We start from the raw sequence: 22,551 nt of genomic DNA, 5'->3' as shown, positions 1-22,551 counted from the left end.
AACACTGCTAAAGAATTTTCCCAGGTTTTCTGTCGGTGTACATCTCCATCGGCAGTGCGTGGAACTTGTCATTGTTATATGTCCTCGGTGAAGGTTGGCATCGGCTCATTTTCTTTTCAGCCGTTCTGATGGGTGTGTATGGGCACCTCGTTATCATTCTATATAATTTGCATGTCCTTGATGACTCACGCAATTGAACACCCTTTCAAGTTTGCTTTGGTTTTTGGCCACTTGGAAAGTCTCTCTGTGAAAGGCTAATTCAAGTATCTTCGACCTTTTCTTTCCTTTAAGTAATCTGTTGTTATTGTTTTTTGTTTAAGTTCTTTACAAATTCTGGGTAAAAATAAAGCTTTTTTTAAATTCCACTCTTTGACTAGACTTCATTTTCATAACTGTGTCTTTTGATGAACACACATTTTGGCTTTAATGTAGTCTAATTTATCAAATTTTTTTCATTTGTGGTTTCCTTGATGAAATCTAATCCCCCTGAGATGTTGGAGGTGGGGGAGGGCTCTGGGTGGGCATTAGGCTGTGTGGATGGAGCCTCATCAATGGGAGTAGGGTCCTTATAGGAAGCCAGCGAGCTAGCTCGCTCCCTCCTTTGCCATGTGAGGGTACAACAGGAAGTCTGGTAGCCTGCAACCTGGGAACAGTGTCCTCACCTACCTGACCGTGCTGACACCATGAACTCGAACTTCCAGCCACCAAGACTATAAGAAATACATTTCAGTTGCTGATAAGCCACCTAGTATTTTGTTATAGCAACCTGAGCTAACTGAGAAAAACATGAGATACCGATTTCAAAAATAAGTGTAGGTCCTGGCCGGTTGGCTCAGTGGTAGAGCATTGGCCTGGCATGCAGGAGTCCGGGGTTCGATTCCCAGCCAGGGCACACAGGCCAGGGCACACAGGAGAAGAGCCCATCTGCTTCTCCACCTCTCCCCCTCTCCTTCCTCCCTCTCTCTTCCCCTCCCGCAGCCAAGGCTCCATTGGAGCAAAGTTGGCCCGGGCACTGAGGATGGCTCTGTGGCCTCTGCCTCAGGCACCAGAATGGCTCTGATTGCGGCAGAGCGACACCCCAAGATGGGCAGAGCATCGCCCCCTGGTGGGCATGCCGGGTGGATCCCGGTCGGGCACATGCGGGAGTCTGACTGCCTCCCCGTTTCCAACTTTGGAAAAATACAAAAAAAACAAACAAAAAACACAAAAAAGTGTAGTATATGTATTTATCTTATGATAAATAAAACAATTAGATATTAAGTCACTGCTCAGTTGGAAAGATGATTGTTGGGCAAGCACCTATCTTGGAGAATGGTTCGGAATGTCAGCCCCTCTCCCAAGCACCCGCTGTCTTCCTGACGTGGAGAAGACAGTGACAGGGAAGCTAAGACCCCCGAGGGAAAGCCGGGAGCAGGAGCCATACGCAGTGAGAGACGCGAGGAGGTGGGAGCATGGCTGACCTAGGGAGGCTGCAGCAGCCGCAGAAAAAAATACACAGACAAAAAAAGCAGAGTCACAAGGATTGACAGAGCAGCCGGCACAGGAAGCTGTGCTGCCCCTGAGAGTGGAAGACCCCCGTGGGTCCGTAGAGACAGCTTTATCTCGGGTCCTTCCCCTGCTGTCCCTGTGGCATATCCCCACCCCAGAAGCTTTGAGCACTAATAGCTCCTCAAAGACAGGCTCAAACGGGGTTCTTCCACTGACCCTTAAGTCTTCTTGGGAAGGTGGCTGCCTCTTCTGGCTCCCTACCCTCAGGTGGGTCATGGTGGGCTGCTGCCTCTGGAGGTTCCGGCCTGCCCCTAACCAGGGCTGGGGGCTGAGCTGCCCATAGAAGCCCCAGCGCTGCTCCACCCTCTCCTCCTACGCCCCCTCCCCCGCCCCTCCAGTTATTTCTGGACATGCCATGTCCCTGCACAGGAAACCTGGGCAAATTTTTTGTGTTACAATGGCCATAAATTTGTGACACTTATGTCACAGCTGACATGCCCTGCAAGAGAGTCTTCCGGTGCCCTTAGGCAAGATGTGGGTGCCTCTCTCCTCCATCTAGAGCAGCAACCCCCACCCCGTTCCGATACTCCCACCTTCCTCTCCTCTCTCTTGTCCAAACTCCTGGGCTTGGGTTCCAACCATATAGCTGGGATTTTCCAAAAGCTCCACTAGTCCTAGTCCCAGAATCACTCCCTCTCCAGGCCACCCTTCCGGGGTCTCAAATAGGGGGTGAGGTGGGGGGATGTCTTTGGAGCCCCAAAGAGCAAGGTAGAGCCAAACGCAGAAGGGAGAGCCGTGGACCACTCTGGAATGCCCCTGACCGATGATGATGTCAATAGTAGCAGGCGATAATTATGTGGATTCATTTATTTAATGCTTACAAAAATCCTTTCCGGGGGATACTATTGTTTTCCCATTTTACAGAGAAGGAAAGAGGATCAAGAGTGTAGGATGCTTGCCAAGGTCCACAGCTACACGCGAAAAAGCCAGGATTCAAACCTAAGGAGTGTGATTTCAAAATCTAGGCTCTCAACCCGTACATTCGACTGCCTCTTGCAGTTCCTGGGCAAGATCCCGCCTCTGAGCTCTGGGTCATGCTGTTTCCTCCTACTGGAAAGTTCTCTCTTCCTTCTCTACCGGGCAAAATGCATCCTTCCAGGCCCACCCAAGTGCTTTTCCTGATGCACTCCCCTCGCCCCATCCAACGGAATTCCTCCGCATCCTCTTCCGGGCCACCACACTGCCACTTCCTTCCACCACGGAGTGGCCGCCCCGTGCTGTCTCTGCCCACTCATGATCTCACTCCGCACCAAGCCGTGAACCCTCCAGGCAGGCCCTGCGCATGCTCCATCATGGTGTCTTCTGCCTCGGGAACACAGCAAACCTTCCCAAGGGCTGCTTGAGCCTCTGACTTTCTGTGGAACTTAGATCAGTTACTGCCCCTCTCCGGCCTCTGTGTCCCCATCCCCAGGGGTCCCAGGAGTGAAATTTTTCTCTGATTATTCCTCAGCTGCTGGAAGTCCCAGTCCCTTCAGGGAAATCACCTGAGAAACTCCCCTCCACGCCCCACAGGGTGGGAGAGAGATTGGGAGCCGCCAGTTGGGCCAGCCCCAGGTTCTGGGATCGCAAGCTGGATCTGGATCACCCTGGAGAAATGTCTGAGTCACCTTCCTGACTGGGGACGAAGTTTGGCCGCTCTGCCTTCAGTGATGAAGAATCAGGAAATGCCCTGAACCCTCCGTCTAAGCCTCTACTCTTCCTGCCCTGGCCTGAGGAAGGTCATCCAGTAACAACACCCCACTGGTAAAAATAATTGTTATTAGGTATTAATGTCACCACCACCCCTCCTTCACAGGGCCACACCCCCCCCCCCCCCAGACCAGGGAGCAGAGCAGTGGTGGTTAAAACAATAGGCTGGGGAGAGCCAGAGCTCCAACTCTAAGGCGGCCGTGTCTTCTCCTCTCTGAGCCTCAGGGCCCCCATCTGTAAAATGGGACAAGAGTCCCTTTCCTCATGGGGCACTGTGACAAATATCAGCTCAGACCATTGTATAGATGGGACAATTGGTGAGCAACTGGGAGCCAACAGCGGGTATTCTATTCACCTCCATGTCCTCAGCACCCAGCACCTGATAAAAATTCAAAAGATCTATGGAAACGTTGCACCTTCAGCTCTGCCCCAGCGGCTATGTGTCCCTAGGCAACCCGCTTTCCCTCTCTGCACCCAGAACTCCTTGTCTAGGGTTCGATGTGAAGTTGTCTTAAGTTCACACTTGAATATCCAGGCCCGAGGGAGCAGTGGGTCACATTAGGGGCTCTGCAGTTAGCAGTGCCGGCCCGGTGCGATTCCTTCAACACTGACCAGCTGTGTGACATAGGGATGTTCTCTGACCTCTCCAAACCTCAGTCTCCTCATCTGCAAAGCTGAGTCCAGATTCTCCCTACTCGTCGGTACTGTTTTGAGACTTCAACCGGTGAGGAGTGCTCGGCACAGACCCGGAACATCGTACGTGCTCAATTAAAGATTATTTTACGGGTGAGAGGAGAGGGTCGGGCAGGGATGTGGGTGGTTGTAAAGCATGTGTTTTAGGAACCCAGAGGGCACAACTGCTTTCAGCTGGCGGGGCATCAAGAAGGCTCCTTGGAGAGAAGATGTCACATGGCTGTTGCAGCAGAGCTGGGAGGGGACCACAGAGCTGGCCCCAGGCTGGGCTGGAAGGCAGCGATCTGCAGTGAGGGAAGGCACTGGCTCAGGGATGAGCCCTGTGTGTGTGTGTGTGTGTGTGTGTGTGTGTGTGTGTGTGTGTGTGGGAGTGGGGGGGGGTTTGCTCTGACAGAATTCCCCTCCGCCTTCCGAGAAGGCAAGGGCTCTTCAAACAAACAAATACATAATTCTTGCTCGGAGTTTTATTTTATTCCAAGCTTTTTTTTTTGTTTGTTTCTTTTTAATAACAAACTACTGTTGAGCAGTAAGTAATCTGAGCAGGGATAGTTTATCCCGGGCCGACTTCAAAACCTCCAACTGGAGCAGCTCTGGAATGTGAGGCCAGACTGGCCGTTCTGGGCCTCAGTTTCCCCTTCTGTAGAATAAACATATTCTGCAGGCATTCGTGTACTCTAGCAAACAACTAAGGTATATTGTGGGGGGGGGGGGGCAGGTGTGCCTACAAGACTACAGGGTTGGGAGGACACAGGCGTGTCTGCTTGTTTAGACCCAGTAGGACTGCAAGAGCCACTGGTAACAAGGTCGCCTCTGAGGAAGTACACCGGAGTCAGGAGGTACCTGTTTCCTGTTGATTCTTTTGTATCTTATTTTTTTAAGGTTTTATTTGTTGATTTTACAAAGGCAGAGGAATACGAGAAGTTAGTTACTTCACTCTACTGGTTGCTGTCGTATGCGCCTCGATCAGGCGAGCTCAGGGTTTCGAACCCGCAAACTCAGCGTCCCAGGTCAACCCTCTAACCACTGTGCCACCACAAGTCAGGCTCTGTTGTACCTTTTTTATTTTTTTTAATTTTTTTTTTTTATTCATTCTAGAGAGGAGGGGGGGAGAGAGAGAGAGAGAGAGAGAGAGAGAGAGAGAGAGAGAGAGAGGGAGAGAAAGAAAGAGAGGAGAGACAGAGAGAGAGAAGGGGGGGAGGAGCTGGAAGCATCAACTCCCATATGTGCCTTGACACGGTTTCGAACCGGCGATCTCAGCATTTCCAGGTCGACGCTTTATCCACTGTGCCACCACAGGTCAGGCACTCTGTTGTACCTTTTAAAGCTGAATTACATAAATTGAATGCCTGTGAAACATTTTTTTAGATATAGGATGTAAAAAAGTGTTGAAAGTGTTGAAATTCAGCATTTCGGTCTGTTTCAAATTATATAACAGTGACTGCAGTTCTGGTTCCCTTTGAGCACACTGAGGTTTAAAGGGGAAGACCCCCCGTGGGCAGAATCTCTGGCCAGAGGCTCCCTGATGCCCACAGGAGGAGGAGGCAGGGTCAGGAGGAAGAAATGACATAAAAGGTTAGAATAATAATCCAAACTTTATTAGGAAAGGTACAAAAAGGAAAGTGAAATCATGCTCCCTCCCCCGCCATAGATAACTTTTGTTAATAGCTTTTTGTGATTCATTGGAACAGAGCTGGGACTGAACAAATAAAAAAAAACAAAAATAAAAGGAAAGAAAAACAAACAGCCATTGTGAAAGGCAAGTTTCCGTTTAATTTAACCCTCGATCTGCCTGGAGCTGGTTCTGCAGCCGGTTTTTGCGCTGTTTCTCTGGGCACTGGTCCAGGCTCTATTCTCCTTGGCCAGGAATGCAAACTAGGAGGCCTCCCGGAAGCAGTGTCCTGTCCTCTTGAAGTCAGGCAGTGACACCCCTAGCTGGCTCCTGGGGAAGGGGAAGCCACGCAGAGCCTGCCCAGCCTCAGTCCTGTCCCCTGGCAAAGAACCTCACGCCCTGACTGTATTCACCATGATCGTCTATCAGCAGGACCGTAAGCGTCTGAGCCGGACTGAGAAAAGTGGTGAGGGTTTTCCGAGCACAAACGCCTTTTTCTAATACCTGTTTAATGATTAATGTAATACGTGCTCATGATAAGAAATTCCAGGACCACAGAGAGTGGGAACTCATTTCTCATCCCCTCTCCCCAGAGGGACCCGACTTCCCAGGCTGCTTGTCACCTTCCTACAGTTGCCTATAGGTAGGTCAGCTCTGGGAGGCAGTCAGGGTAATGATGCCCATTTTATAGATGTAAAAACTGAGGCTCAGAAGGGGTAGAGACTGCTGAGGCCATACAGCTGGAAAATGGCAAAGTTGGGATTTGAACTTCTCCTGTCTTTTTTTTTTTCTTATTTTAAAAATTTCTCTAAAGTTGGAAACGGGGAGGCAGTCAGACAGACTCCCGCATGCGCCCAACCGGGATCCACCCGGCACGCCCTCCAGGGGGCGATGCTCTGCCCATCTTGGGGCATCGCTCTGCCGCAATCAGAGAGCCATTCTAGCGCCTGAGGCAGAGGCCACAGAGTCATCCTCAGCGCCCGGGCTAACTTTGCTCCAATGGAGCCTTGACTGTGGGAGGGGAAGAGAGAGACAGAGGGGAAGGAGAGGGGGAGGGGTGGAGAAGCAGATGGGTGCCTCTCCTGTGTGCCCTGGCTAGGAATCGAACCCGGGACTCCCACACGCCAGGCCAACACTCTACCACTGAGCCAACCGGCCAGGGCCCCAACTTCTCCTGTCTTTAAGTCTACCAATTTCCATTTGTCTACGAGGATGTAATCTCTGAGCGGCTTCATCCTAAGCGTATAGGGCTTCTTTGTTCCACCATGTCCAACACATACACGCAAAACATCACACTTGCACACAACACACATGCAACGATTAACCCAGCCACACAGAAATATACAATACACACCCTGGCCAAGTGGGGTGGTCTCACCCCCATACACACTCAGCCACCTCTAAACCAACATAAACACTTGCACATGCGTAATCACACGTGTGCAATATACACGGACACACTTTACCCACATACACATGTTCTAACTCCCGGAGACACAGGCTTCTACACACCCATAGACACAAACACTGGGACATGTCCTGTCCCCACCAGACTCCCCTTATAGGCTCTGTCAGAGAGCACCCCCTCAAAGAAGCCACAGTCCCCTCTGCATGAGCAAATTCCAGTTGCTGTGGATGCCACCCGTCCCCTGGCCACGCCTGGGCCCCTTACCTCTCCGCCCTTCCCCACGTGGCCCCATTCTAACGCAGCAGGATTCTGAGGCTCCTGCTCTCTCCCCCACATCCCCGGTGCCGCCTGGAGTTTCGGTGAAGACCTGTTCCAGTCACCATCCCTGCCCTCGGAGGGTTACATGCACAGGTCCCTTGAAGGGGACCTGGGTCGGAAGATTAAGGTCCCAACTTTGAAATGGAAATCCAACCCGACTTTTACTCCAGCCCTTGTGACCTTCATCTTGTCTAATTGCTTGTCATTCCTGAATATTTCTAAAGCCCTTGCCTCCGTTTCCCCCAATAGCTCTCAGAGGATGAAAATCTACACATTCAGTATGACTCAAGGCTCAAGTCTTTTTTTTTTTTTAATATTTTATTTATTGATTTTTTTAGAGAGAGAGGAGTGAGAGAGAGAGACAGAGAGAGAGAGAAGGGGGAGGAGCAGGAAGCATCAACTCCCATATGTGCCTTGACCAGGCAAGCCCAAGGTTTCGAACCGTCGACCTCAGTGTTCCAGGTCGACGCTTTATCCCACTGCGCCACCACAGGTCAGGCCAAGGCTCAAGTCTTTGGGGGTTTTTTTGTTTTGTTTTTTAAAGATTTTATTTATTTATTTTAGAGAAGGGAGAAAGAGTGAAGGGGGAGGAACAGGAAGCACCAACTCCCACATGTGCCTTGACCAGGCAAGCCCGGGGCTTCGAACCTGTGATTTCGGTGTTCCAGGTCGACGCTCTATCCACTGCGCTACCACAGGTCAGGCTCAAGGCTTAGGTTTAATGAAAACACATCCTTCTGCCCCCAGACCCACCTGGGGTCCCCAGGGCTGGTGCAGAGTGGGCCCTCTGGGGGCTGGGGAGGTGGAGAAAGGAGTGTCCCTCGCTTCCAGCGGCAGGTGTTAACTACGAGAGGGTTGCTCCCTGAAATGGAGTCTCAGGGATCCGGGCCCAGGGGCTGAGGTCCTTAGATGGGGTGCTGTAGACATCTGCAGGGGGGAAAGACATTGAATTTGGGGTTTGTTTATTTATTTTCTCAATAAATAAGTGTCTCCAGAGTGCCTACAAGATGCCAGGCACTGGGGGTGAGTGGGGAATGAAGAACTCTGGTAGAGCCCACCCACATGGAGTGTGGGGTCTGCTGGGGGTAACATGTGGCCTGAGAGTCACACACACACACACACACACACGCACACGCACACACACGCACACGCACACACATGCAACTGCACACCATGCCAGGAATTCTGGGACAGACAGGGTCGACCCAGGTGGAGGTCACTTCCCCAGGTAAGGGGCGCCCAGAGCAGAGCTGAAGGCCGGGGGAAGCGCTGAGCTCCCTCTGCAATGCTGAATCATCTTCAGACTGCCTAACCTAAAAAAATACTGCATCAGGCTCTCTTCTTTTTATGGGAAGCTTGATAAACCAAGGCACTTCCTCTGTGTGTCTGCTGAAACCTTTGGAGAACAAAGGAGATGTCAGAAATGCTCTTTTTTTTTTTTTTTAAATGAAAAGGAATTTTCTTGACCTTTTTTCTTTTTGCATTACAGAAGCGTGAACTGGGGGGACCTGGCTCCCCAGAGAATCTCTGGCTGGGGAACAGGGCACCCTGGTTTTGTGCTATTCCGTGATGACCTACTGGGATTCAAAATCCACTTGTCACCCGCCCAGACCCCTGCTGGCACATCCTTTGTTCAGGTTCCCCAGGACTAAAAACCTAGCTCTGTTCATCAGGCTCTGGACCCAGCAGCCATACAAAGGGACTGCAGGAAATAGCTGTAGAGAAATCAGATACCGCATTTCAAAGGGTGAGAGAATTTCCAGAGGAAATGTTGAAACTCTGGCCCTGTGCTGGTGGGAAAGGCCTGCATTCCCTTCCAGAATTGGGGCCAGCCTCTCCCTCCTTGGAAGTGCCATCTTGACGATCCTGGACATTGGACAGAGGCTGCGATGCTGGCTTCCGACATTTTGGGGGCCAGATCTGACACTGGACAGCTAAGAAATGGCTGCACCAGCCCCGGACCCTCATGAGGCACACAGAAAATGAGTGGTAGCTGAAGGGAAAACAGGGCATTTGTTCCTTTTGTACAACCACAGTAGATCTTAACTGCCCCGTCTGAGCCAACCTTGCTCACCGTTCCAACATCTCCACCTCCATCCTCCTGCCCCCATCCTTCTGTTCCTCCAAGACACAAAGCACCATTCCCTCCTCAGGGCCTTTGCACTTGCTGTTCTCTCTGTGTGGGGCCATCTTCCCCTAGCTGATATAGGGCGGGCTCCTTTCATCATTCTTGCCTCGGCTCAAATGACTCTTCTTTAACACTGTGGCTTAAGTGGTCTCCTACCCCACCTCCCACTCACTTTCTACCTGGTCTCCTTACAGATGCGGACATTGTGCTCATTTGCTGGCTTATTTGCTGGTCCTGTTTCTCTCTCCCTAGGCTCTGTGCTCCGTGAAGGCAGGAAACTTGGCCATCTTGTTTGCCCAGTATTCCCAGCAGGTAGTCCAGCACCTGTCGCATAGCTGGAGCTTGATAGATAAGTATGCATGCATGGATGAACAGACAAATGGATGGATGGACGGATGGACGGACAGATGGACGGATGGATGGACGGATGGACGGATGGATGGATGGGTGGATGGGTGGATGGGTGGATGGATGGATGGATGGATGGATGGATGGATGGATGGATGGGTGGATGGGTGGATGGGTGGATGGATGGATGGATGAATGAGTAAATTCCTTGGGCTCCGCAGGCCAGTTTTCTGTTCCTCTCGGGGGACGTTCAGGAAGCCTTCCCAGGTGAGGCCGTCCATGACCCTTCTGCAGGAGCCCCCTTCTGTGACCCACATGCCCAGCCCTCCACATGGGCACAGCCCTGGGCCTCAGGGACCTCCAGGCTTCTCACAGGCCCCAACTGCTCTGCCTCTTTATCTGAAAGGCTTTTGTGTTCTGCTTAGGGCCTGGCCAGCTCAGGGCGCTCTCTGGGTGGGCTGAGTGCCGGGGTCAGGGGATGCAGGGCTTGAGGTCTAGGCTACTGGATATCCTCCTGGTCCACTCCCTGGCCATATCCAAGTGGACAGAGGAAACTATTGTGGTACTAGCTGCTAAACAGCACTGCTCTCTTCGGGACCCTCTTGTGATTCAATCCAACCCTACTCTGGCCTCCACTTACTCCCCAAACTCACCCCTCCCTGCCCACCTCCCCACCTGGTCTTCAGATAGCAGCTCCCTGATTTTTCTTTTCTTTTAGAGAGACAGAAAGAGGAAGGGAGGAGAGAGGGAGAGGAGAGAGAGAGGGAGAGAGAGAGAGAGAGGCATTCTTTGTTGTCCCACTTAGTTGTGGGAATGGCACTATAGTTATTCTTCCGCAGTCAGTTTGGCAGGTGACAACTTGTCCCACGTTAATCCCCATGTGCAAAAAATGGTATATTGCTTTATTTTTCTGAGCTTTTATAAAGCATTTACTCTATTCCAGGCACTCTAAATGTTCAGCATGTATGAACTCTGTCTTCTTTACAACAACCCTCTGAAGCAGAACTATTCCAAAATCCATTTTACACACAGGGAAACTGAGGAACAGAGAGGCTAAGAAACTCCCCTATGGTTGCAGAGCTAGCAAATGGTAGAAGCAGGATTGGAACACAGGTGGTCCCAGAATCCACATGCTTACATATTCAGTCATGCTGCCTCAAGCTAAAATTGGCTTTGTGCCCCTTGCTTATCAGAGAGGTGAGCTACAGTCACCCCCACTCCTCGGGTTCTCTTTCTAGGGTGACCACACGCTTCAGGGCATGATAAAGCAGTCCAGGGAACTTGGAGGTGAGCTCCAGGTCTTAGGTCCACTCTGGTTAGCACCATCCACACGATCCATTCAAAATCAGGAAACTAGGCTGCCCACCTCTCTTCCTGCAGAATGTGGACCTTGCAGCCTTGGCTAGGGTTCCAGAGGGACTGACAGTTCCCTTCCCATCCCATCCCATCAGAGAGCCATGCGAGCCTCGTCCACTTCTCCCCTGGATCCCTCCTCAGAGGACCAAGAATTCCCAAACCAGAGCCTGGGCAGGAATTCATGCTGGCGCCTGCGGGCTTCCATCCGCACCCATGGCCAAGAAACCAGAGCCTGAAACACAGAAACTTGGCGAGGCCTCTTGGACTGGCTTTCTGGGAAAAGCCAACCCTTTCTTTGTAACTCTTCAATAAAAACAAGGCCAAACATGACATCTCAACATCAAGACTGCCACCTGAGCTGGCAGGCCCTCGTGGCTTTGTTTTTATTTTTATTTATTTATTTTTAGACTTTATTTATTCATTTTTAGAGAGAGAGAGAGAGAGATAAGGGGGGGAAGAACAGGAAGCATCAACTCCCATATGTGCCTTGAACAAGCAAGCCCAAGGTTTCGAACCAGCGACTTCAGTGTTCCAGTGTGATGCTTTATCCACTGTGCCACCACAGGTCAGACCATAGCTTTGTTTGTTTGTTTGTTTGTTCATTTGAGGAGACAACATAAAGAAAGCACCTATCGCAATTCTAGACCCAGAGTAAGCTGTGTGACTCTGGTGAGTTACTTGGCCTCTCTGAGCCTCATCTGTGTCATGGTGCTATTAAGAATATTAAGCGAGATAATGAATGGAAAGGAGGCATTCACAAAAACTCGGCTTTCTGCTACCGTTTTCCCGAGAAGAGGTGGAGATCCGTGCCGAGGTCACAGGGATGCTAAGCCTCCCCTTCCCAGGCCCCTGGCTGGCTGAGTGCCAGGTCTTCTTCCAGAGTCTGACTTGATTTGTACGCGTTGGGACTGAGCAGAGGAAAAGCTGACTGGAACTTCCTCTGATGTTGCTAGGCTTTCCATACTGACCTCAAGGGACTTTCCTCTCCCAATCTGGACAAATGCCCAGAGAGGGAATGGGTGAGGCTTGCCCCTCAATGGTCCATTATTGGTGTCTAGGCTGCCAATCAAGGGAAAATGCAGTTAACAGGTGTAGTGGCCTTCTCGCTTTCCATTTTTGGTCTTGGGGGCCTGAGGCTGGAATGGGGTCCTGAACAGTGTCCTCAAGGCCAAGAGTCTGGCACCTGAAAGGTGTCTGGGAGGACAGCTGACCATCCACCGAACCCAGGACGTAGGGCGGAGTGGGGCCCCAGCACTTTCCGGTGGACAGGCCCTGGGGCAGCAGGCAGAGCTGGTGGCCTGGGCTTCAGCTCCGTCTGGCCTCTGTTTACTCACCTCTGAAATGATGCTCTCTGAGGAAGGTTGGTGGGATAGGCATGAGGGGAGGGTTCAAAAGGCAGAGAGCACAGGACTTCCACCCCAAAGAAGACCTTGGCAAACCACTCAGCCTGTCCGAGCCTTCACTCCCTGGTCTGCAAAATGGGGCACTTGCCTCAAAGGGAAGTCGTGAACATCTGGTTACCTGGCCCCTCTGTGGTCTTGTTTACTTTCTGCTACATCCCTGCATCCCTTCTCTCCATATTGCCCTACCAGCAGGACTTGTCCTTTTTACCTCCAAAACACGCCTTGAATCTTGAATTCGACCACGGTTTGCAGTCTGCACTTCCCTGGACCAGCCACCATCATCTCTCTCCCTCCCCTGCCATGGCCTTCTCCCTGGGCTCTTTTGTGTCTTAGCCTCTTGCATCCATCCTCCACACAGCAGCCAGAGCGGTCATTCTGAAATCACCTGGATCGTGTCACTGCCCTGCTTAAAACACTCCAGTGACTCCATCACACACGGAAGACGATCCAGACTCCTTTCCCTGGCATTCCATCCCTGTGTGATATGGACGTCAGCCACCTCTCCCACCTCACCCCTGCCCCCTGGCCTTGCTGCCCCTCCAACAGACCATACTCCTCTCTGCCTCAGGACCTTTGCACTGCTTATACCTCCAAAATGGCATGCCACAGCCCTCACCTTTGATTTTGCCTGTCTCTCCCTTTTGAACTCAGTGTCACATCCTTAGAGAGGCTTCCCCTGACCACCCTTCCTATGAGAGCCCCTAGTCACTCTTGGTCACTGTTAACGAATACTTTTTTTAAAGGTAAAGTCATGATTCTCATATAAATAAGAAATGAACACAAGTCAAAGATTTCATTTAACTCATTATTTTATGAGGGGACCAGTAAGATGATACAACTGGTTCGAAGGGGAATTCAAAAGACACACATATATTGGCAATCAGGAATGATGAAATGAATTTATAAATAGATGTAAAAATGGTCTTATCCACAGGGCAATATTTAAGTGCATTCTCCCTCAACTCAACAAAATCCACTCACCTTTCTATGGGTAAGAGTCCTCAGTGCGCAGAAGTAAGGAAAAGTGCAGACCCCTCTAGACCCCGATCGCTGGTACTGGCGCCCCAGCCAAGACACCAGTTATCCTTTCTGGCCTCTTTCAAAGTCTCTTCCAAGTCTCCTCACACGTCCCCTTTCTTGCACTTAGCAGCACCTGAATGTATTTATTCACCCATTTCTTATCGCCCCCCTTCACCTCACACTGGACTGTGCTTTGAGGGCAGAAATTGTTTTGCACACAGCATCTAAAAGAGTGTCTGGCATTTATATAGCAAGTGCTCAGGAAATGCCCAACACCCTTTGCAATATCCAGGGCAATTTATATTTTAGGGGAGGATGCAAAAGAGGTCATTGCTGAGCCTAAAGCGAGTTCTGACAGCCGAGGAGGAGGCGGCGTTTGGGGCAAGGAAAGGGGGGAGGGTTCATCACCTGTCAAATAATCAGGACCTGTGCCCACCCCAGGGGCTGCACCACCCACCCTTGACAGCCCAGGTCCTGAGGGTTGGAAGGGAGGTTCCTGAGGTAGGGGTGATGGGGCCCGTTCTCTGGCTGAGGCTGCTCTGTGACACTGTCTCAGGTGAGTCAAAGGGCATGAGGTGTGAATGTGACCCCACTGCTCACTGTCCCCTGGACTCCAGGGTCGCCTCACTTTCAGAGGCTCTGTACAGAGAGGGGAAGCACCTGCCCGTGTCACTCAGTGGCCCAGCCACGCCAGAACCTCGGTCTCCCGTCCCCCTATTCTGCTCCTCTTTTCTTTAGGAGGTGCAGCCCCAGGGCCTCCGGGAGCTGGGGGATGGAGGCGCATGAGATCCTAGGAAGGTGGGGGTGCCCTATGCCCCGGGAAATCCTGTGGAGGAAGGCGTCCTCCAGGCCCCGAGGTCTCCTGGTCCCCAGACAGAGCCCGCGCGTGGGAAGGGGTGGGGGGCCGGAAGGTCGGCCTGGGGGTGGGGTGGGGGAAACATGAGTCACGAAATGACCGAATGCAGGAAGGAGGAGATGAGGACGGCATTAACCCACGGACATCATCTGAGAGCCTACCGTGTGCCAACCACAGTTTGGGCACTGAGGACATGGTCAGGAATAGGGCGGGTCTGGCTGTGGGGCTGCAGGACTCGATCTAACTCGAAGCCTGAGTAAGTGAGTTAAACGCACGTATAAACGTGAAGACGAAGTTTCGGGAGGAAGGAGGTACAGGTGCCAAGAGACCTTGCGGTATCAACGGCTTTGCCCGTTTGGGGTTCCAGCAAACAGTTCTATTAGCCAGTGTGGGTGTGCGGGATTGACTGCTTCGTGCAGAAAACGCATAAAGAGAATGTTATGCGAGGGTGATTGCAGATATGCAAGATTCAAAGCTGATGTGAATAGTAAGTGCATGCATGCAGAATGAATGCACGTCGGAGGCACACATGTACAAGTGGTGAAGTAGTCCTGGTCTCTCAGACTTCCAGATTTTCCAGCATGCTGTGTGCGCCCTCTGCTGTCGCCCAGGCTCCTCGCGCCGCCTCTCCCAAGGGAGGGGAGACCAATGAAGAACAGACTCGGCTTACGCTGTTTCATGCGCATGCGTACACTAGAGATATTCTGAAAAGCTTTTCTTCCGCAAGCTAACGTAACAGGTCAGGATGGCCGAGCGGTCTAAGGCGCTGCGTTCAGGTCGCAGTCTCCCCTGGAGGCGTGGGTTCGAATCCCACTCCTGACAATTGCGTCTTTTTTCATCAATATTTGCGAAACCTTTTGCACTTTGCATAACAATTATCTTCTTCTTAACAGGCACTTTCTCACTAACGATATTCGGACTATGAAAAGAGAGCCCGCTCTGTATCTCAGAACCTTTTTTTTGGGTAAACTTCCACACTGTCCTTAAGAATTTGGGAGGGGAAAATGGCAGAGAAAAAGTGGGGGTAACTGTCAGGAGTGGGATTCGAACCCACGCCTCCAGGGGAGACTGCGACCTGAACGCAGCGCCTTAGACCGCTCGGCCATCCTGACTCGCCTGAACATCCTGTTTGGGTCAAGAACAGTTTCCTCGTTCAGTGGGACGCAGTTCGAGAATCAGCCAGTTGGAGGTCCTCTGGTACTTCTTAAAGACTGGCTATCCAGCCCCTGACTTGACTTTAAACTGGTTCGGTTTTTTACTACTTAAAAGTTTTAAGTGGAAACTCCATAGCCTGAGCAGTAACGGAGAATCAGCTTCTCTTGCCACAAATAGAAAATAACCATAAAAATAAATACAATGGAAACGAAACTATATCGTCAAATTCTAGCCGCTTACGTGCCAAGATTCGGAACCTGAAGTTTTGATATTATTTTAGACGACTAATACTTTCGGTGGAAAGGGTGGAGATACTGTTGGGCCCCGGGGGAAGTGAGGAGGGGGGTTAGACGGTTCTTTTCGGAGGCGGGGTTACCCCGGGATGGACTGACCTGCGCTCCTCAGGATGGGAAGCGTGGGCAATGGGATGGGATCCTGGGACGGAAAAATACCGGGGGAAAAAACTGAAAAGCTCTGAAGTATGAACTTTAATAATGTATTAATATTGGCTCATTAATCGTAGCAAACATACCATGCTAATGTAAGATGTTAATAGATGAAACTGGGTATAAGTGAACTCTAAATTCTTTGCAATAATTCTGTAAATCTAAAACTATTGTAAAATTTTTATATAATTTTCATTAACAATTTATATAAATTTAAAGATATGTAACTATGCTGTTTATATATTTACCGCATATTGCATATAAATAAAATGACGTATTTGATATATATAACCAAATGTGTATATAGAAGACTCAGAGCATTAGGAACATCAATCAGCAGCTGTGATTATCTTCAAGTGGTGGCATTTATTGTGATTTTTTTCTTCCTCTTTGGTTATCTAAATGTGATATTTGTGTAATGAGCATGGACTACTTGGGTATTTTTTAATTAAAAAAACTGTCAGATAAAAATGGAAAAGACTTTGAAAAAGACAAAATATTTCTAGATGTTCTTTCGATGGAGTATCAGGTGCTGTCTACAGCTGTGCTACCAACACAGCAGCCACTAACTGCAAGTGTCTGCTGAGCACTTGAAATGTGCATGGTCAGAACTGACAAGTGCAAGGGTGAAATATACATGGGATTTTACTAACCATAGTATAAAAAAAAGCACAATAGTTCCTTAAGTGCTTTATATTGATCATACATTTAAATTACAATATTTTTAATGTATTTGGGTTAAATAAAATATATTATTTTAAGCTATTATATTTAAGATTCAGTTCGTAAGAATGCAAATAGGGTCTGGTAAGATGTAATTGATTCCACCTTGTGGTAGAGGCCAGTTTTGCATGTTAGCAAATTCCCTTCAGCATTGCTGATTATGAGACATACAGTATATATAGTTATATATGTGTATTCTCCTTTGAACCAGGTTTTTTTAAACATACATTTTGCTAAATCATTTTTGTTGTTACTGAAATATACATAACACAAAGTGGACCATCTGACATTGTTACGTGCACAGTTCAGTGCTATTCAGTACATTTATACTGTTGTGAAGCCATCGTCAGCAACCATCTCCATAAGTCTTCATCCTGCAAAACTGAAACTGTCCCCATCAGCTCCTCATTTCCTTCTTCCCCAGCCCCTGGAAATCACCATTCTATTTTCTGTCTTTATACATTTGATATTTTTTTAAATCAAAAAGTTCCTTGAAGCAAGGAAAAAAAGACTTTGTCCTTTTTGTGACTGTCCTCACCCATGCTGTGGCACGTGCGCACATTTCTTTTCTTTCTGAGGCTGAACAATATTCCGTTGTATGTGTGTGCCACGTTTTGCTTATCTACTCTTCCATCAATAGACACTTGGGGAAGATGGCATTCAGGGGTCCCCAAACTTTTTTACACAGGGGGTCAGTTCACTGTCCCTCAGACTGTTGGAGGGCTGGACTATAAAAAAAAACCTGTGAACAAATCCCTATGCACACTGCACATATCTTATTTTAAAGTAAAAAAACAAAACGGAAGTAGTACTGTACGTGAGCAATGCTGCGCTTTGCGGGGCGCCACATACAGTACTCCTCTCACTGACCACCAGTGAAAGAGGTGCCCCTTCCGGAAATGCGGTGGGCCGGATATATGGCCTCAGGGGCCACATGCTGCCCACGGCTGTAGTTTGGGGACCCCTGGATAGCTGATCTGTCTCCAGCTCCTCTAGGTGGAGCTAAGTGAGCTGATATCATTTGCCACCACCCTAAATAAACCACATTGTTAGACTATCCGGTGTGGCCAGACCCCACCCTAAATCACACAGTTAGACTATCTGGTGTGGTCAGTCCTCACCCTAAACAAAGACATATCTAAGAGGCATACCATTCCATGGGTTGAGACACTACCTCCCAGAAGCTGAGGGCAAAGGCCAGGCTTTTCCTGGGACAAATTAAAATCTTTTACTACACAGGGCAAATGATTCAAATCTTAAATTCACAGAAAAGGAAGTATGAATGGCCAATAAGCTTGAGGAGAAACTTGGCCCTACCAGCTAAGTATTAGAAAACGCAAATAGAAACAATGAGACTTTTTTTTGTTTGTTTCTTTGTTTGTTTTTTGTATTTTTCTGAAGCTGGAAACAGGGAGAGACAGTCAGACAGACTCCCGCATGCGCCCAACCGGGATCCACCCGGCACGCCCACCAGGGGGCGATGCTCTGCCCCTCGGGGCGTCGCTCTGCCGCGACCAGAGCCACTCTAGCGCCTGGGGCAGAGGCCAAGGAGCCATCCCCAGCGCCTGGGCCATCTTTGCCGCCAGGGCACAATGAGACTGTTTTTAATGCTCATCACACATACCCCAGGGCGTGGGCAAATAGTTATTAAGCTCACTGACTCTTAGTGGGGTTGTCAACTAATACGGTCTTTTGGAGAAATTTGGCAATATCTATTTTTTAAAAAAAACATGTAAATACCCTTCCCTCTGGTGGTTCTTCATGTGTGGGTCTTTAAAGATGTGTAGAGTCTCATATGTGTGTGCAAATATAGGTAAATAATAAGGCTTCTAATAATAATTACTTGTAATGAGAAACTATTGGAGACTACTTGCGTGTGTACCAATAGGGGGAGGGGGTAAAGAATTATGTATAGCTAATCTATCAAATATTACCTGACACATAAAAAGAATGCTGTCATGGAGAGATTTCCAAGATATAATTAATATTAAGTGAAAAAGTCATTTCAATATAGAGTATAAGCTCCTTTTTTAGTAAAAAAAATTTTTTTTAATTACATACCAAGCAAGTATCTATATTTTCATGTCGAAAAAGAGAGAAGAAAAGATGTGTTAAGATACTCCAAATGCTTCTCAGTGGTTAATGAGATGTCAGGGTGCAAGTTTGGAGATGTGTGTGTGATGTACAGTGGCATATATTAATGAATTAATTGTGCAATTAAAAATAAAGAACCCAAACTAACCAGTCCCATAGCACCAAGCATAGGGCCAGTTGGAAAAGTACAAATCAATATTTGTTGATTATAATTAGCAACCTCCTGAAGTTGGCTTCTGGAAACTGCTGGATGAATCCAGGGGAGTATTTCTGTGAATTAAAACTAATTTTTCCATTGATTTGGGAGAGAGAGAGAGGGAGAGAGAAAGAGGAAAGGAGAGAAGCATCAACTCATTGTTTCACTTAGTTGTTCCATTCAGTTGTGTATTCATTGATCGTTTCCTCTACATGCCCTGACCCAGGGTCAGACCTGTGACTTGTAGTGCACTGGGCTGACACTTTATTCACTGATCCACCCAGCCATGGCCCCTTTCTGTGAATTTTTAAAAATTGTAAATTAAGCCTGACCAGGCAGTGGTGCAGTGGATAGAGCGTCAGACTGGGATGCGGAAGGACCCAGGTTCGAGACCCCGAGGTTGCCAGCTTGAGCGCCTGCTCATCTGGCTTAAGCAAAAAGCTCACCAAAAAAGCTCACCAGCTTGGACCTAAGGTTGCTGGCTCGAGCAAGGGGTTATTCGGTCTGCTGAAGGCCCACGGTCAAGGCACATATGAGAAAACTGATGATTGATGCTTCTCATCTCTCTCCGTTCCTGTCTGTCTGTCCCTAGCTATCCCTCTCTTTGATTCTCTCTCTCTGTCCCTGTAAAAAAAAAAAAATTGTAAATTAAGACTTGACTGGTGATGGCGCAGTGGATAGAGCATTGACCTGGGACTCTGAGGTCCCAGGTTCAAAACCCTGAGGTCACTGGCTTGAGCGTGGGCTCATCATCATCAGCATGACCCCATGGTCGCTGGCTTGAAGCCCAAGGTCACTGGCTTGAGCAAGAGGTCACTGGCTACACTGGAGCCCCCCCTTTCTCCCTCAAGGCATGTATGAGAAGCAATCAGTGAACAATTAAAGTGACACAGCTGCGTGTTGATGTTTCTCATCTCTCTTCCTTCCTGAATCTCTCTCTCTCTCTTGCTAAAAAAATTAATAAACAACAAATTGTAAATTAAATGGTGTAACTCCCCTCCACTGGTTTGTTTTTTTGTTTTGTTTTTAATAATAAAATCCACTCCATTGCCAAGGGTTTAAACCCTAGGTGATCTAGCCCCTGGCTGCCTCTGGAACCTCATCTCTTCCAGACCTTCTGTCTTTCTTCAAAGACCCCCAAACTTTTCTTTTCTTTAAAAATTTTTTTAAATTTATTGATTTTAGAAAGAGAGAAAGGGAGAGAGAGAAAGAAACATTGATTTGTTGTTCCACTTACTCATACATTCATTGGTTGATTCTTGTTTGTGCTCTGACCAGATCAAACTTGGCAACCTTGGCTTATCAAGATGAAGCTCTAACCAACTGAGCTACCTGGCCAAAGCAACCCGCAAAATTTTTCTTACTTCAGGGCCTTTGTATGGTTTTCTCTGCCTGGAATTTTCTTTCCCTGCCTGATTCTTATTCATCCTTTAGATCTCTGCCCAAATATTTAGACTTGCCCTGACCCAGCTATCTAAATGACATCCCCAACCTCAATTATTATTCTTTTTCCATGGTATCCTGCCCTTTTCCTGTAGCAAAATCATCACAGAAGGTAATCATGTATCTATTAATATGTGGGTTTGTATATCTAGACCATCTGTCTCTCCCATCAGATACCCCGAGGGTGGAGTCTGGTTGGAGGGCTCACAGCTCTGTCCCTAGTGCCTGGTACACCAAGGTACATTAAACATTGGCTCAGTGACTCTCCAGCATGCCCCACCCATGCCAAGGCAGGGCATGCCCAGCACACAAGAACAGCTTGGCCAGAGTAGGAAGCCTTTACAGAACTGAGAACTGAGACTAGACATGTGCTTTAGGTCAGCCGCATGGTGATGCCTGCTCAGACCCTGGGCAGGGGCACCAGCCCTGAGAATAAATAGGCCTTCGCCCCCTCACCCTGGCTCTCTGTTCCACCACCTCACTCCAAGAACCCAGGGCTTCCATGGCGCCAGCTGAGACCCTGGGTGGGCGGCAGGTCCCAGTCTGGGGACAGGTCCCCTCCCACTTTTTCTGACTAGGGGTGGAAGGTAAACAAAGTTGGTTGTGGAGAAAATGTCACAGTAAAAAACAATGCAAGGATTGAGTCTTCCTTGCTGCCATTTGAAAGGAATGAAAGTGGGATTAACCAAAAAACAAAATCCAAACCAAAACCAAACAAAACTACTCTACTGTTTCAGACTCTGCCTCGGAAACAATCATCTTATTGTTTTCTGTGTCGATAATAAAATTAGTGGTTTGTCCAAGCGCTTTGTTTTGCACTTGGGCTCAAACAGTAAGCAGAGGCTGGTCTCTGGGAAACGATTTTGCAGCTACCAAGAAACACTCCTGGGTGCCTGAGTACCGGCCCAGGGCGGGCTCAGGTGTGTTAGGAGTGGCTAAAAGGTGAAATGAGCATTACCCACCTGATCCCTGGTGGTGCAACGGCTGGAGTGTTGATCTCCAGTGCTGAGGTCCCTGGTTCAAAACCCCACCCCGTCAAGGCACATACGAGAAGAAGCAACTTCTGGTTGATGCTTCCTGCTCCTCTCCCCTTTCTCTCTCCCTCTCTTCTCTCTAAAATCAGTAAGTAAAATCTTAGAAAAAAAATATATCAGCGTCAACCAGTGACATTTTCAAGTCAAGTCTTGCCACTCCCCTCCTTGAGAAAATGTTAACCCCTTCCACTATTCTGTAGAATGAGTCATAGCCACCCAAGATATAACACCCTATCCTGGAAACTGCAACCTTTCCTTCATAAAGAAAAAAGGGGCTCTGCAGATTAAATTAAAGTTCTTGATGAGGGGAGATGATCCTGGATTATCTGGGTGGACTTAACCCAATCACAAGTGTCTTGATAAGAAAGATGCAAAGAGATTTGATATAGAAAAGAAGAGGAGGCAATGTGACCATCGAGGCAGAGATTGAGGGGATGAGGTCACAAGCCAAGGAATGCCAGCAGCCACCACCAGAAGCTCTAAGGGACAGAAACAGATGCCCCGACTCATCCTCCAGCAAGAACAGTCCTGCTGACACCTTGACCCTGGCTCAGTGAAACCGATTTCAGACTTCCGGCCCCCAGAACTGTAAGAGAACACCTTTCAGTTCTTTAATGCCACCAAGTACATGATAATTTGTTCCAGCAGCCGCAGAAGACAAATACAATGACCTAAATAGCCCTTTAGGACCTGGTCCCTGCCCAAGTGTCACATTACACCTACACTTTGCCCCAGCCACCAGGGATCGTCTTTTAAATAGCCCAGCTTCCTCTAAACTCATGGCCTTTGCACATACTAAATTCTTCCCCCATATTTTTGCAAGGCAGATCCCTCCTTACGAATCCAGTCTCTGCATAAACGTCACCTTCTCTGAGGGGTCTTCTTTGAGCACTCTATCTAAAAATTGCCTCCTGGTCATCTCTCTCATCGCCTCCTTCCCCGTTTTACTTTAGTCATAGCATTTGTCACTATCTAAAGTTACTATTATTTCTCCCCAGATTAGTGCTTGTCACCTCACAAGAAAATGGGATCTAAGAAAGACTTGTCTGGCTTGTCCCCTGCTATATCTCCAGGGCCTGACGTA

At 48.8% G+C, this 22,551-nt stretch overlaps 2 non-coding genes and 1 pseudogene across 2 annotated transcripts; 2 read left to right on the top strand and 1 right to left on the bottom strand.

The window, feature by feature from the left end:
- Nucleotides 1–22,551, top strand: part of LOC136381433 (ubiquitin-conjugating enzyme E2 D3-like) — a 41,832-nt pseudogene that overhangs the window by 18,517 nt on the left and 764 nt on the right.
- TRNAL-CAG (transfer RNA leucine (anticodon CAG)) lies at nt 15,116–15,198 on the top strand. Its single transcript has one exon. It is a non-coding gene; the product is annotated as a tRNA-Leu (tRNA).
- Nucleotides 15,406–15,488, bottom strand: TRNAL-CAG (transfer RNA leucine (anticodon CAG)). Its single transcript has one exon. It is a non-coding gene; the product is annotated as a tRNA-Leu (tRNA).

Source organism: Saccopteryx leptura, chromosome 9 (assembly GCF_036850995.1).
Source record: "Saccopteryx leptura isolate mSacLep1 chromosome 9, mSacLep1_pri_phased_curated, whole genome shotgun sequence".
NCBI classification, from domain to species: Eukaryota; Metazoa; Chordata; class Mammalia; order Chiroptera; family Emballonuridae; genus Saccopteryx; species Saccopteryx leptura.
Note: the sequence above shows the minus strand (reverse complement) of the source record. Positions and strands in the feature narration are given on the sequence as shown.